The 13,918-nt window shown below is 41.7% G+C and overlaps 1 protein-coding gene across 1 annotated transcript in view; it reads left to right on the top strand.

Moving 5' to 3' along the window:
• The window catches only part of nrxn2b (neurexin 2b), a 580,176-nt gene that overhangs the window by 380,842 nt on the left and 185,416 nt on the right, over positions 1-13,918 (top strand). The window lies entirely within an intron of this gene.

Raw genomic sequence — 13,918 nt, 5'->3', positions numbered from 1 at the left:
CAGGTTTGTGTGAATTTTAGTAGAAAGGCTCTCAAGGTTGAATCGCCTTCCGCAGTGGCTGAAGGCTCCAAGAATTATCAGTATCATTCTCCTCTTGCCCTGCCATCATAATTGGTCACCTAGGAAACAAAGGACAGACTTAACCTCCGGTGTGTTTGTGTAAACAGGAGGCTGATGAAATGGCAAAAAGAAATGCACGGTTGACCTTGATCACCTTAAACCATCAGATGAGTTAAGATTCTGACAAGGTCTAAATAACATCTGTGCATACATTCCATTGGCCTTCATTCAGCTATGCATGTGTGTTTGTGTGAGTAGCTCTTGCACATCTTACAAATCTGTTTTCTTTTATGAATAAACTCAAAACCCAATCATCAAAGGGAAACATCCATGGTCTTGTCCATTGTGAGAGAAAGACAATAATACTGCTTTGCTGTAGTACAGCAGAGTACGTTTTTGTTGTTTTCCTTGGAAAATCTGAGAATAGAGGACAAAGAAATAAATTAATTTATTGCATCTAAGTATAATGTGATTTGCCGTGCAATGAAATAGTCATATGCAGTAGATATAATAATAAAAGAAATATATAATAATGGCAAAAATGTAATAATGGCAATTATTCTGTGTAATAGTCTAGAGCTACAGGGTCTATACTTTACTTGCACATTATGTTGACAGTAATAACAGGGTTGCCCTGGCGATGCACCGACCCCGCCCTCTTTCTTGGTATTTGTTAATCATGACAACACACATGCAGTGCCCTTAAAGTAATTGGAGCGATATTGTATATTCACATATTTTTTACCTCTCTGTATATATTAAATTCACAGTTTTCATCCCTGGCACAGATTTCTTCACCTTTTTAACTTGAGCATAAAATTACCATAACGATCATTTCAAACATCACTGTCGCTTCTGAACTGCTCTATTTTCCCTCCTTTGTCATCTTGGTTTTTCTTCTATATCTCCAGTCACTTTACCCTCTGCCTTCTTTAAATGTATCCTATGGACCTTAGTATCTTAATATTTGTTTGCCATGGTTTGTCCTGGTCCACTTCCTTCTGGAGAATAGTCGCTGGTTGTAGTCCTCTGTGCCTCTGTTGTTTGATGGGCTTGACTGCACATGCATAGTGATGAGGTCAGCTGCTGCCCAAAACCATCCATCCACCTGGACAATCAGGGCCTCTGAATCCCAGGGTCCAAGCACCATGTTTAGCGAAAACTGCACAGTGTGTGGCTCTCTCTTCTCAAGTCCCTTCCTTTTCTTCCACTAATGGCCTATATCACTGGCTACTCTTCTAATGGCAGGCTGCTATGTTTGATAATCGCCACTTTATCTCTGGGCTGCAGGAGGAGGTTAGGTGCACTGTTGTGGGTGCTCTAGTGCGTTTTCCTTTTGAGAGTCGAGTCACAACCTTTCTCTTTCAAAGAAGACTATTAGTATTCATTATTCTCCCTCCACACCAAGTCGAAGGCACACAACCACATGCATGGACATGCACATTGCGATGAGAAACAGAAAGGACACCACAGGTGTTCTGGCCAGTTAAGATAAGCTGGCTGGTTTGACATTTTCTATCCTGGCCCCACACCCCCGCTGTCCCGACTCCTTTTTACGCCTGAGTATTTGTGCTGCTTCGAAAGTACACATAAAATGTAGACACAGAGTGTGCCAGGCTACACTCTTCCAAAAATCTGCCAAGACCAATATGTTGTGAGTGTCATCAACTTCAGTTAGTTAAGAGATTTTTTTAACCCACCATTGCAGGAGTTAGTGTAACATGTTTTCTTTTTCAATAACGTCTTGGTCCTTTGCTTGGTACTTGGCTTCGGGTAGGTGCATTTCACGTTTCATGAAATGTAATTCAAGACAGTGGCCATACGTATTAAACAGTTCTCTGCAGCAGTTCTAACCCCCATTCCTGTTGGCTGATACCACAAACACTCAGCATTACCTGCAGTTTATATAGCTTATGTGTACATTAATGAGTATGTTGGCATATGAGTGTCTCTTCAGAGTCTGTTTTGCTTCCTGCATTAGTATGTGTACTCCTCAAACATCTCTAGTCCAATGAATGAAGTGGGCCATGTGGGCTTGTCATCGTTTTGTTCTTGCTATGATTCCCTGCTGCAGAATGGCAGCCACTTTTGAAATGCATTGTTTGCACCTTTTTTATCTCAAATTATTTCATTTGTTTTGTATTGTACATTAATAACCATGCTTGTTTGCTTGAGGGTATTTTCAATCCAAATGATTGGATTCTTGTAAGGACAAAAGCTTGAATATTTTAATTTAGCCATACAGTAGTACACTGATCACCTCTGCATTATACATGCATGCTGCTAGCTAGCTAGCGAGCACACCTTCCCTGCCTGTCAGGGAAATTGATTTCCCCTGTCCTGTCAAGTGTTTCAGTTTCAACACAAAACAAGGTGTTATACCCGGCTGGGGGGGGGGACAAGATGTACGCATATGGCCCAACAAAGCCATTCATAGTTTTTCTGTTAAAGTAAAGGACCTCATAAGGAGAGGAAAGATAGCACTTTGCCTGGCCTAGGTTCTCAGTTTTGCTTGAGTCCCCCTCCAAAGCACGAGAAGCCACAATACAAATCTGTGTTGCAATTCACCTATTAGTCGCTAGTCTTGTCCTCGTTGATGTAGTTAGTCACCTTTGTCACACACAATAACATGGTTGAAGGTGTGGTATTGACACTGCGTTTGCCTTTGTTTGTCTTGAATAGCCTGTGTTGTCTATTGGCATAGAAACATTGTTTTTATTATTTATATTTTAAAATTACATTTCCATCTTAAGCGAAATTTCATTCTTCAACATGAGCAGATGCAGTTAAATCATATAGGGTTTTAACAATTAACTGTTCCCTCCTTGAGATTTTGCAGTCTTAGAGTTGGCATTGAGCTCAGGATCCGCAACACGGTTATCTCGTAGTGTATGTTGGGGATGTTCTCGCTTTCCTTCCCACTTTCCCTTTCACAGTACATTAAAGAACTGCAGGCTCATCTGTGGTAGTGAATCACAGAGCAGGCGACGCCTTGGCTATGAAGACGGCAAAGATGAGTGGGCCGGATCTTCAGAGGTAGCGGTGACGCAAGCCTGCTTAAATAATTTAGCCATCAGATATTAAAGCCAGGGACTCGGGTGCCCGCGCCAAGGATTTCAGTATCCACCGGGAGTGCTCGCCATTAATAAACAAAGTGACTTGTACTGTATAATGCATGACTGATGCTTTGAAAAACCGCCACCTCTGCCACTCTACCCAAGCCAAAGGTGTTTAGGAGACAGTGGAAAATGCTTTAATCAGGTTTGCAACTATGTGAATACAACCCTCCATCTCACAGCTAAAATTCCCCAGCTACAACCTCAGTTTTCAAGGGGCCTATGATGTTGGTTTGTTTTCAAACAAAGGTGTCCAGGAACTAGATCTTACCAAATGGATGTTGGACATTGTACAGATGTGTGCATGAATTCCCTCACCTCCTGTGGGCACAGACAGTTAGACGTACATGAAGCTCGTGAAGTAAGCTTAACATGAGTTTGTTTATTAGACACTGCATGGCATAGGTACAACACATTGTACTGGGATGCTGTTAAAGTTATAAAATAGTCAAAGATAAGCTCACTAGCATATCAAATAAAGGATAAATCAGATTGGCTGTATGGATTTGAATACTGTATAATTACATTTGGCATGTTAGTTAGAATCCAAAAGGGCAAAACTATATACCATAAACCTGGCATACCAAAATGGAGGATATTATTCAGAAACATTGTATGTGTTTTTGCTTTGTAGCCATTTGTAAGGATTTTCCAAGAACAGATCTAGCCGCTGCATACAAGCACGACAGCTTTTGCTCACAGTATTATAACTCACCTGAATAATTATCCTTAGTAGTTGACAGATCTTTAGGAATGATGTCAGTATCCCATGGCATTTTTTTTTAAATAGAAATATATTTTAGTGAAAAGCTGCATCTACTCAATACATTCAGTGTTGATGCCTTACTAATCTGTGCTACAATATTACACTATGACAAAGTATATTCTTTGACTTCTGTCTAACCACCTATGGTGAACACTAATACACATTTATATATAGAGCTTGCTGTGCTCAGCTGGTCTCCGCCTTGAGCATGATCCAGCTCATTTCATCCATTCAAAAACTTTTCACGGTTGTATTGCCTTCAAATATTCAAATTTAATTTCCTTGACTGAAAGCGCACACACAGGATGTCAACAGTGGTTTCCTTGTAGGCTTTTGTTTATTCTTTCTGGCTGACGGAGGGAGTTACCCATGGGACGGGGCAGCGTACTGGCTACAATTGTTCTATGTGTCATGATTTATTTTTTCTGCTGTCATTTGGGACCACTGATTTCTTGGCTTAATTATTCCTTGTATAGCTGCAATGGGTTGTAATGGAGGTTCAAGTGTACGAGGCAAATTGAAGAAAAGTGAAATTCATTCAGCAGAGAAATGCATTTTGCACTGTTTGAAATAATATGTCAGGACGGGAAACTGAAGGTATACCGAAGTAACTTGAAAGACTGCAACCTCCTGCTGGGTTTGTGCATACACAGTATCACAAAAAAATACACTTGTACACACGCCCACACATACTACCGGCAGGAAGTAACTTTACAGAGTTCGAGTGAACTTCAAAGAGCCCAGAATCTTCATCCGACAAAACTGTGTCAAGGTTCTTGATGACTGACAGACACGGCATCCATCACCATCACCATCATTCCCCCCTGCCACTACCTCTAATGGGCCCGCAACTCATCCCTGCATGCAGTTTCTGTATCTGAGAACAAAGGAGGTGAAGATGAGATATTGGGTGGATATGAGGAAGAATGGTGGATTGAGGGGAGATTAATAGTATGGGTGGGGGAAGGAGAAATTGCACAGCAGGGGAGGCAAAGGTTGGAGAGAGAGAGACAGAGAGAAAGAACTGCAGATAGTGATAAAGTCTTGGTATGGTTTGTGTTTGAAGCCCTAACTCGTCTTCTTGCACAAAGCAAGAGCCTCGACACACTTAAATCTGCTCCCTGGGGCCTATGGAGGGGCTGTAGAGATGAACCAAGGCACTGCTGGAGCAGAACCAAAGCTAGGCGAACCTCAGATACTTTCACTCTGAGCTGCTGCCATCTTATCCAAAGCCCATCAGTCATTTCACTGCGGAAAGTGGTTATTCAGATGTGTGCCCAGGTGATGGTCCCACTTGGGGCTAGCTAAAGCCATGCTAGGCTTCACAGTTTTGGGGGCACCTTGCACTCAACATCTGTCTTTCAGACAAGTATTTATTCTTCCCATGGCACATTTGAAATGTGCATTGACATTTTTGCTTTTCATATGGAAAAGGCCCTTACTAAAAAAAGAAGATCACTTTAGATAATAAAAAAATATTGCCTGTGAAGCCATTTGGCAGATAGTTTGAGACAGAAGATTGCAGCAACCTGATTGTAAGATCTGACATCCGATTGGGTGTGGACCAGGTGCAGCCGCTACCCCTCATGGGATCGAGGAACAGTGTAGTCAATATCTACTCAGTGCGAGTCAAGTGAAAGCGATAACTCGTAGTGGCTCTAAACTAGATTGATTGCAGTGGAGAAGTGTACAGGCAGAGCATTCCTAATGGTAGTGGCCCGTCCAGCGTCATCCTGTATTTACGGGTAGAGTGGAGTATATAATCTGTCTGCAACGATAACTGTAATGTGGAGCCCTTTATCTGCCAACGGGGGAAACCGAGAGGCTTATCTCATGGCCTGTATGTAAGGCAAATCAGCCCAGTCGCCCCATCCTTTCAAAGCTTCAGCCCATCCACCTACCCCTTCTGCTTCTTCTTCTTCCACCTGCTAATGTTTCCTCATTGGACAGATTATTGACCGCCAATGGCAAGGCATGTGTGCGGGCTAAGAGGCTCCGTCTGGCAGAGAATTTGAAAAGGGATTGTTTTCCCACCAGAATCTGCCATTTTAAACTGCACGGCTATAAGTGTAGACTGTTTTTTCTTGAAAGGGATATGAAAGGGAGAAACTTGACTTTCATCTGGGTATTTGTTCATACTGGATGAATAAATGGCCCCTCAGCCACATACATGTTATCTGGCGTTGAACAGTTCTTCTAAATACTGATCACTCATACTGAATTTGACTATCCAATGTGATTTAAGCTCTTGGAAATATCCTCAGTAAGTGCAGAGCTATGTTAGTAATATTAAATCAGTCAGGGTTATGGCCGTCCACTTCACAAGCAATCAAGCATGATTCTGTTCGGAGAGGAAGCAGAATTTAGCCACTGACTGGGTAAGATTACAACCAATGCTGGGCTTACACTACACGACTTTTCACACCATTTGACAGTCACAGACAATCTTCCAATGTAGGACTGAAATCACAGGAGTCTTGCTGGAGTTGTGGCATGTGCCTGTAATCTCAGTCGTTTGGTGTAAGGTGGTCATATGACCCAATTTCAGCCAGTCTTCTTGCCGTCCTGACGTTCCGACATTATCAAACTGGTTTGATATTATCGTTAGTCTTAAAGGGGTTGGCTCAAGCGAAATGAGGTGAACACTGTCACACTCTCTCTAGCACCAAACACGACGCAGGAGGAGCGGCATTAATCGCGACCTGTGTCCGCTTGTGAGGCACTTTTTCGGACACTTTTACCTAGCAGCCTCGGCTGGAGAACTATGCTGACAAACGTGCAACCTTAACACTTTACCGTCACATTTAGGGTTAGGAGTTAGAGTTATTGGGGGACAAGATCAGAAAATAAAGCTAGTCAAATAACTATAGGAAGTCCCTCGCTCGGAATATTGAATTAACTTTTTTTAAATTAAATATAATCGCATTTGCAGTTTTTAACGTGGTCATTTAGCCTATGTGATAAGGGCATGTATTTACTTAAAACCCAGTCCATTTTACTTATTAAAAAAACAATGTATTTGACTGAAATCACTTTAAATCCCCGTAAACAGGATTGTAAATACAATTAATCTCAAAAGGAATCTAGTTGTAGTCTTCCAATATAGGACCTCTGTATTTTCAAAATCTCATTCTGTGACTGAGAACTAATGATTAATTGTTGTTGTAGTTCCCATAAAACGAAAACCCTCACAAATAAATTGCAACAATATTAACTTAAATGTTAATGTAAACAGACTAGTATTCATTTGTTTGTACCTTGACATGTTTCGACTACTTCCTGCAGTCTTCTTCAGAAGTGTCAGTGATTGCCGTAAAGCGCGTTGTGTCAACTGAAGTTATAGACGATTGGTCGTCCTGCCAGTATGACCACGCCCCCTGCTGTACGTCCGTTTAAGGAAAACTGCATCCCAGGTGTGGGACAACATGTATGCCCCCTCTTTCCGGTTTACGGTTCCCTGGGCCAGTTAACTGATCTCCACGATGGAGTTTGTTCTTTTCCGTTCCTATGACCTTGGCCCTTTCCCAGTCCATGATGTGGGTCTCCCTCTTGCAGTTATCAGAGATGGCTGTTTTTAAATGATCCTGCACCACTTTCTGTTTCAGTGCATGTGTGAGCATTCCAGATGTTTCCTTTTCCTTTTGATGTTCTTTTTTACGTGTGTAGAACGCCCTACCAGTCTATCCAATGTATGTTTTGTCGCATGACAGGCATGGGATTTCATAGATCAAGGCACAATTATTCTCGGGTAATATTCTGTCCTTGGTGTGATGGTTTCACTGGTGTTTTGATGAGATGTTTTTTCATCGCTGTTTTGATCTTTTCTGTGACGCCCCTGAAGCAAGGCAGTGTCACCATGCCACGATGTTCGCTTTTTGCGGTGCTTTTTTTTTCGGTTCCTGTGCTTTGCCTTTTCTGGCAGGACGACCAATCCTCTATAGCATCAGCTGACACAACGCACGTCACAGCAACAGCTGGTGCTTCTAAAGAAGATTGCAGGAAGTAGTTGAAACATGTCTAGGTACAAAACAATTAATACTAGTCTGTTTACATTAACATTTAAGGGAATCTATCAAGGTAGGCTAATTGGAACTTTTTAAATTGCAACAACATTATTTTGGGGAAGCTGCAAAAGCAATTTAGCCTTGATGGATTTACATCAATAGGCTTTGAGATGCACAGCACCCAGACATATCTAGTTCAATGTAGATGGATTGTTGGCATGAAACTAATTAAGGCTACATCCTGGCATTGCCAAACAATTGGCCTACACGTGGACACCATTGCTCAGATGCCATTGAACGTGCTTGACCTTCCTCCGTCTATTTGTCTCAGTCTCTGCTCCTGTCTGCATTTGAAACATTTCATGCACAGGACCATCGATCTGTTTGCCGATGACTAAGTGTTGTTGTTTTTTAACTCCTTTTCCCTACAACATTACTCTTATTCCTGGTTAACATCCTTTGCTGTGCCGCTGTATTTTCATTTTCAGTTTCTTGCCTTTCAGTTATCGAGAGCCAGATTTAGTGTGTGTTTGCAATGAGTGGCCGGAGTGATATGCAGCCATCTTGTGTGCTTGGCTTTATGCAGAGACAGAGTTCCCAGCACTGCACTTGACTTGAATCATTTCCCCTGTTGAGAGTGTCTGCTCCCATACCTGTCAGTAATCCGTCATGCTTTTCTCTCTCCATTCATAGCTCCCATGTTTTTTCCGGACCTGCTTTGTGCTCTCTCATTCAGTGGAGAGAAACATTAGACTTTGCAGGTATTGATTGTTTTTCACTCACAGGTAGATGCTATTGTCCATAAGCCGTACTTTGAAGATCAAAAGGTCAGAGCTATTCCGGAGTAATAAACAAGATTGATGCTGTGCTTTGGTAGTCCCTTAAGTGGTAGATAATGGATACACTGCTGTTCTATCTTCAACAGGAACGTTTTAAAAATGTTGTTCTCATTCTGATACTCAGTGAAACTGTAGTTCTTATAGGATTGTTCGGTGTTGCCTCTTCAAACCCATTGTATTATTTTTGGAGATCAAATTAATCTGGTCGGAAGATGTGGGTTTCCATTACTACTTTTATGCCAGTGATTAAGAAAAGCTGTAAGTACGCAAATGATTCACAAGTTATCATATTGGGAGACAGTGAATATGTTTCACTCTGTCAATTTAGTATGATCAATTCCTCCATTTGCGCAAATAACTGTAGTTGTGACAAACTCTCACTAATCATGTCCTCGACCACAAGTAGCATCAGAAGGGCAATTCAATGTGAGAGATTTTCTGTCAAAACACTTAACACAAAGTGGGTTTATCACATTTTAAAAATGACATACCCTTTTAATGAAGTCATTGTCGCACTTACCATACAACAATCAAAATTAATTACATTGTGTAAAATGTACTTGCAAAAAGGGTGTTCTGTGGTGTCAAAGCTCAGGATCAATTACAACACCGCCGAGGCATGTTGGGCAGTAAAATGAGAGCCCTGACATACTGTTTTCATGTTCAGCCTGCTCACATGCAGTTCTATTGGTTCCTTACAGTTATCGTGGAGGGTAATGCTGGTTAGTCCATGTCCTAATCAAAGTACTGACCATGCGAGTCAATTTGTGGTGAGGGCAAAGGTAGAAATATATGTGTTATGGGTACACTGTTGCTGTGTGTGTGTGTTGTCACACTAGGCAAGATAGATGGAAGGACACGAACAGAGAGAGAGGGGGAGAGGATTGATGAATGCATGCACAGTGGGCGAGCAGGTGAGAGATGGAGAGCGTTATTTTTCTCCCTCTCTTTTCTCTCCGTGCCAGGAGGTGACCTCCAGCTCAGCGATATGAAGAGAATGTCACGCAACATTACCCCTCCCTTTGGCCCAAACGCAGATGAAGTTTTATTTTTTGTGCCGCGCTGTAGAGAGAAAACAATTCTTTTTCCTCCTTGATTAATGTCTGGTATGTGGGGCAGGCAGTGCACAAGAAGGCAGTAAAGAAAAGATTGGTATCCTTTCATATATTCTTTTTTTTTCTCTCATCTGCCACATGTATTAATCAAACTGTTGACAGGCTCGGTGGAGGACTAAAGTGTCCAGGGCTTCCTCCCTCAGGGTGTCACCTCTGATCCTTTCTCAATGGTTACCTTCCTGAAGCGACTGCTATTTCGAGCTCAAACATGTCATGCCTTTCGTAGGAAAATGGGATCCCAATGGGAATTCACTATGGCAACTTTTATGGGGAACAGGACTAAACTCAAGAGACAGCAGCCACATCATGAATACCAATGTTGTGCCTTGTTCTAATGAATCATCAAGTCACACTTTGAATTACTTCCCCCAATGCTTCCATAGTATTTCAATGTTGAAACAATAAGCAGTGACAGCAAATGTGACGTGGAGCCATATGCACAAATGTGTCAAGATGGCACCAAAGAACATGTGTTTTGAATATGACAGTTCTCCCAATAGCACACTGGTGACATGTCAGTATGGTTGATTACCCAGCATAAATATGACAGTTCCAAATGAGTGGGACTGTTTGCATCCATGAGTGCTTCTCCCTGTGGTTAATAACCAGGTTAAGAGAACCGCCTCCCAGCTCAACCACTAAATTTTTCTTCTCTGTAATGATCTGTCAGGCCAGACCATCAGATACTGTCCATTCATTACCAGGCTTTCACTTTCCTCACCTTTTAACACCATTTAGTCAATCTGCTTCGCAATCAAATGATTTTTGTTTGTTATTAGAGATGAGAGCGAACACCACCCTGTAAAACATACATTCAAGCTTTTCAGCTAGCGACAAGGCATGGCTGGTGTTTAATGCAGGAAAATGTCAGATTTGACAAGAAGGTCCCTTTAGAGGGGAGCTGTCAGAAGTCTGACATGTGAAAGGCGATGTGACATTAGGTTTTGACGATGGACAGTGGGTGGTTGGACAGATTTAAGCTGGATGAACAGGGAATTGTTGTTTTTTTGTAAGATATTCAAGGTATACTAGAAAACAATATAGAACCAGAGTAAATATGTTGAGTATTTTGAAATAAACTAAAATGCATTTGCATTGTTGTAGAAGCTGGGAAACAGAAATAAAAATGTATTTGCTCTATGCACGTAGGTGTCTGTCTCTCTGTGCGCATGTTGGTATGATTTTTTAAATGGAATCGGTTGTCAAGGTCAATGGAGAGTCACACAACACTTGATCCTAGTGAAAATCTTTCAATGCCTCTTGATGAGTGTAAACTGACAAAAGGTTCCTCGCACTGCACAGAGTAGGATGAAGTGTGTGCAGTTATGTATAATTCACTGTGTTTGGGGGCATTCAGGCATCTGGAAAGGTGACTTTTCCTTTAAACAAACTATTAGAGCTGAGCGGTTTGATTGGCAGGAGAATGTCCACTCTGTCTCCGTCTCATTGCTATTTGATTACGAATTAAGCCTTGCACGCATGAAGTGAACCGATACCTCGTTACAGGTGTGGCAAGAGATAGCTGATCATCTTTTCTTCATAGTTACTCAAGGCTCAAGTACATCTGAAAAAGCACAAGATATGGGATTACCCTTTGAGAGAATCACCTCCTCCTCATACTGCAGAATCTCCTTCAGATCATCACATGACCAAAAGATACAATAGAAAACTGCACTTAAACATTTAAATATGTTTTATGCACAAAGTGAAAAAACATGGCTACCAACAGTAAGCATACATTAGGATGCTGTTGTGTATCAGGAAGTGGTTGGTGACATACCAGTGATATATCTTGCAGAGGTGTGCTGGCATGGTCTCTTCTTACATGACAACCAGCCCGATTTAGGCCAGTGGGACCGGATCGGAGGACAGTGGCATCTATGCTGGACATGCTGTCAGAGCTTTCCAGAAAATAGCCACTGTCCGAACAATACAACTGAATGTACTGGAAAAAGAGACATGGAACTTGTGCACTTTCCACCTTAATTCACAGTTCTTCATCAATCGATCAAAACAAAAAGCTCTGTGTTGGATTCATCAATTAGGCATGTGGGATTTTTGAAGGAAAAAAAAGGGAAAAGCTTAGTTCTCAAGCTACTCTTTGGAAACAACCTATCAATGATGAGATACTGCAAGTTGCAAGAAAAAAGAGTAACACAGGGCAGGAATTTAATTGAATTTCTGCAGTATGTGTGTGGGAGCATAAGAATGCATAATCACTGCACCACCACGAACCCTGCTGGTGATCAGCATCATAAGGGTTATCTCAGAGGCCCCAATTAAGAACTTCCTGATTCAGTAACACTGTTGTGCTCCGAAAACATACTGCTTACTCTCACTTTCCTCAAGTCAGTGCTCCCTGCTATTCTTGTCTTTGACAGGACGAGGACGGAGAGTGTTCTGCACTCCATGAAATGATATAAATTATTTGTGAAGTGGCAGATGAAATGGCGTGATGAGAGGATATGAAGGGCAGATGAAGAAATGTGTTGTTTTGGAAGACAATTTGGTTTTACAGATCTATGAAACCAGAATCAATTATGTATTAATGATAGAAACAGTGTCATCCACGACATTTCGAAATATGGTAATTGTTGAAATCTCAGAGATAGAAATATTTTTCTATGAATTTTTTCGGTGACATTGCTTATGAAACCGGTCTTTTTGTGAGTCAGGCTGTTGCTCTAAGCACTGGCTAGAGTTCAGGAGATACAGTAGATGTATTTTTCCTCATATCAATTGTTTGGTTTCTTTTTACAAATGATCAGAATTGCATTTGGCAAATAGGAAAAATAATCAATATTAGCATGATTAGGATGCTCATATTTGCCACAGTGCAGTGATGAGTTTAACTTGTATATTATATATATATATATATATATATATATATATATACAGTATCTCACAAAAGTGAGTACACCCCTAACATTTCTTCAAATATTTCATTATATCTTTCCATGCGACAACACTGAATAAATGACACTTTGATACAATGTCAAGTAGTCAGTGTACAGCTTGTATAACAGTGTAAATTTACTGTCCCCTCAAAATAACTCGACACACAGCCATTAATGTCTAAACTGTTGGCAACAAAAGTGAGTACACCCCTAAGAAAAAATGTCCAAATTGGGCCCAAAGTGTCAATATTTTGTTTTGCCATCATTATTTTCTAGCACTTCCTTAACCCTCTTGGGCATGTAGTTCACTAGAGCTTCACAGGTTGCAACTGGAACCCTCTTCTACCCATTCATGACGACATCAAGGAGCTGGTGGATATTAGAGTCCTTGCGCTCCTCCATCTCCCGTTTGAGGATGCCCCAAAGATGCTCAATAGGGTTTAAGACTGGAGATATGCTTGGCCAGTCCATAACCTTTACCCTCAGCTTCTTTAGCAAGCCAGTGGTCGTTCGGAGGGGTGTTTGGGGTCGTTATCATGTTGCAGTACTGCCCTGCGGCCCAGTTTATGAAGGGAGGGGATCATGCTCTGCTTCAGTATGTCACAGTACATGTTAGAATTCAATGAACTGTAGATCCCCAGTGCTGGCAGCACTCATGCAGCCCCAGACCATGACACTCCAACCACCATGCTTGACTCTAGGCAAGACACACTTGTCTTTGTACTCCTCACCTGGTTGCCGCTCCACACTCTTAACATCATCTGAACCAAATAAATGTATTTTGGTCTCATCAGACCACAGGACATGGTTGCAGTAATCCATGTCCGTAGTCTGTTTGTCTTCAGCAAACTTTTTGTGGGGTTTCTTGTGCATCATCTTTAGAATAGGCTTCCTTCTGGGATGACAGCCATGCAGACCAGTATGATGCAGAGTGTGGCGTATGGTCTGAGCACTGACATGTTGACCCCCCACCCCTTCAAGCCCTTCAGCAATGCTGGCAGCACTCATACGTCTATTTTCCAAAGCCAACCTCTGTGTATGACGCTGACCACGTGCACTCAACCTTCGTAAACTGGGCCGCAGGGTGGTATTGCAACATGATAACGACCCCAAACACACCT

The sequence above is a fragment of the Ammodytes marinus genome (assembly GCF_949987685.1).
Source record: "Ammodytes marinus genome assembly, chromosome: 23".
NCBI classification, from domain to species: domain Eukaryota; kingdom Metazoa; phylum Chordata; class Actinopteri; order Uranoscopiformes; family Ammodytidae; genus Ammodytes; species Ammodytes marinus.
This window is presented reverse-complemented; position numbering and strand designations above follow the sequence as displayed.